Raw genomic sequence first — 3,365 nt, forward strand, 5'->3', positions numbered from 1 at the left:
ATCTGCTATGATCATCACCATGGGTAGAACAAAAATGTTACTACGTCACCTGCAATGATTCGAGATTCTTGGACAGAAGGTAAATTATTAAAGTTAGCAGAAAACTTTTTGGAATGGAAGGAAACTGTTAAAATATTTCGTGTGGGAGCTGAGAATTTAAACTTAAAATAGTAACTATACAAGAGAAAAGAAAGTCACGATTTCTATGGTGCATTGGGACAAACACAGGATTTGGAGTCAGAAAACATAGGTTTAGTTCTCCTCTCTACCACGTGCTTGCATTTAGTTAACCCTTCTATAACAATAAAAAATAATCAGGCTTTGGGAGGATCAAACTAGATATTATATGTAAAATTGTTTTAAAATGTAATTATTAGTTCTAATAATAGAATTGGTGTATAATATCAACTCCAGAATTTTTGCTAACTATACCAATGTATACAGTTTTTTTGTTGGGGGAGGGGAATGTCAAGATCATTTGTACCCTGGGACAAGTGATCTTAATAAAGCACAGACTTCGAGCTAGGTAGTCGCATAGTGCCACATACTAAAACTAGCACATGAACAAGGAGTTACCAGTGCATTCTCAGAAGAAAATGAAGGAATGCAGGAATGAATGGATAAGTGAAAACCCAAAGCAGGTGAAACCATCAAGCACCTTGGAAAAGTGAGGGGCGTGGGAAAAGAGGATGCTTAAGTGCTAGGAACAGGATAGACACCATGAAAAGCCTGAAATTTCAAACATTACAATTTTAATGAGAAAAGGTGCAACCCACAGTAAACAGCTCCATGATGATAAAGGTGAGAGAAATTGCTCATCTCCGGGCAGAGTCTTGTTACTGTGACTTATAAGAGAGAAAAAGTGAGATAAGAAGTGTGAGGTGATTGTATTTTTTAATCTTGATTACTCAATACTGAACTCATTTTCTTCAAAGTTTAAAAGGAGAAAAGGTGAGGGGGAGAGTTTTATACTGTCCTATTCTGTGGAGAGAGGTTTCAAAACATCATCCATTTCTGTTTGTGGAACCTTCCATAACCCTCCATTTCTAACGTCTAGTTTTTATTTCTCTAAAATCACACTCTGGGTCCTGCCCTGACTCCCAGCTGCCCCCTATCTTCATTCGTTGAGATCTTCCTCTTCTAAGCTATTGTTTTCGCACAGCACTTTTCACATGCTGGGAGAGAAGTCTCTAGAAAACCCCACAGATGGCCTCATACCCCCATCCCCCACCCTGCTCCATGTAGACCAGGTGCTTTCGGTTTTTAACTCCTCCTAATGTGCAGAAGAGGAACTCATTGCCCTGGGCTTGTGTGTCTGTATATCTTTTTATGTGTGTTTAGAGGGATATGGAAGCCGAGGAAAAAAAAGACAGCATAATATTTCTATTTTATTTTTCTCGTGTCAAACAGTATCTTTCTCAGCCATCAAAATTTTTATTTCAAATTTTATATTTTGAGCAAAGCGAGTGTTCTTTTACTGGTTCATTCTATTTTTATATGAAAATAGAATAACCACAAGAAATAGTAGATGAAATCATGATCTCTTTGAGGTGATAGAGTTGGAAGTACAGGAAAAATGAAAGAACTTTGATTGTATTAGGGTGTGCCTACATTAAATGTTATCCTAAAATCCAAATAAGCCATTAGTAAGATATCTATGAAAACACTTTTTAGTTATCTACATGTTTATTAGTCAGAATGTAAATTTCTCAGAGACTCTCCTCTAATTTGGTATATTTGGTTAACACAGGCTAAGTGAAGTATATCCTAAGCAAATGTAAGCTAAATTTCCTGTAAAAACTAAATAAAATAGGATAACAAAAATAAATGGTTTCAGGACTATTTGTTGTTCGATACTATCTACATCTAACTCTACATCCTCTACATCCTATCACCATTTTGTCAGCATCAAGAAGTCAAAAACTTATAGTAAAACAAACTTCAGAAACACATGCAAAGTCATACTTAACTTCCTCATCTATTTATGCATAAGCCATTTGAGGCCATGACAAAGTCAAAGCTGTGTTTGTGCAGAAGCTATTTGGTAGGGTAATCAGGAAGAGAAGGTTTGAAGGTTATAATTTTTATAAGGATGGTGACATTTTTAAGCTCCTGATCTTTAAAGACAGAGAATACACAAAAGCCTAACTGATCAGTATACCTTGAGAGTTCAAGATGACACAGTTTTCAAGAGGTAGGTTATCATCATCTAAGCTTTACCTCTTACTGACCTATCTTGCTTCTTCTACTTCAGTTCACTCTAGAAAGGACCCAGCAGGAACAAGGAAAGGGTCACAACAGCAGGTGCCCGAGATATCACAAGAGAGAATGATACACAGTGACAGCTGCAGAAGTTTCAGCCCAGACTCCTGAGGGGAAATGGCCAGGTGATCCTGTGTTGGGGGAAGCCACACACACACAGCCCCCGGGGAGACCCCATTCATGCCAGGTATTTTCTTCTTACTACATTACACCTCACAGCACATGGCTGACTGCCGGGGTTGTCTGCACTTCCAGCTCTGCCTTCACAAGTCACCAAAAAAAGTCAGGGGTTGTCACAATCAGGGCTACCACCACAGCTTCCGCCACATGCTCCTTCTATTTGTGCCCTTGCCCAGTCTGCAGCAGCCTGCTTCTGCCTAAGAACTCAATTTGTGGTGAGAGATATGTTCCCACATCCTGTTGAAGAGAGGCCTGGTGCTCTCTCCAGCCTCAGAGACTCAGCCAACTGGAATCCATCACGGCCCATTCGTGATGAAGTAGAGATTCTGTTAGAATGAGAGCTCTTAAAAAGAGTCATGACTGGGGTTCAATGCTCTTTAAGAAGTTAGGAAATCATTTCCCCAACTATTATTTTGTGATCAATCATGGTGAAGTTCAAGTAAAGTCAGCCCATCAGCCAGTATGTTTAATATATACTACGGAAAGAATGTGAGGGATTAAGGGTGTGCTTGTTTGGTTGGGTGGTGTCAGAGAGGCACTTTTTTGAGGAAAAAAAATAAAACCAGGTCCCTGCTTTTGCAGCTGGTGGGGAAAATAGTACATGCATTAGGTATATAAATATTTAAACAGTGTTAATAAAGATGGTAAAAGTTTACTGCTGTTTTATTATCTATAGTGGGACGTACCATCTACCATCTTGTAAAGGGTTTTGTCACACAAACTGCATTTCAGCCAACTTTCAGTAACTCTATTTTTACAAATAAAAGCAATTAAAGTAGTTTCAATATGTAATTTCTAACAATAGTTTTAAGAAAGTTTTTTTTAGATTAAAACAATTCCCTTTTCCAAGTTTCCTAGGTATCGCCAATTATGTCTCTTTAAAGAAAAAAGAAAACTTCCTACTGAGTGTGTGTGTGTGTGTG

The sequence above is a fragment of the Pteropus vampyrus genome, unplaced genomic scaffold (genome assembly GCF_000151845.1).
Source record: "Pteropus vampyrus isolate Shadow unplaced genomic scaffold, Pvam_2.0 Scaffold172, whole genome shotgun sequence".
NCBI lineage: Eukaryota > Metazoa > Chordata > Mammalia > Chiroptera > Pteropodidae > Pteropus > Pteropus vampyrus.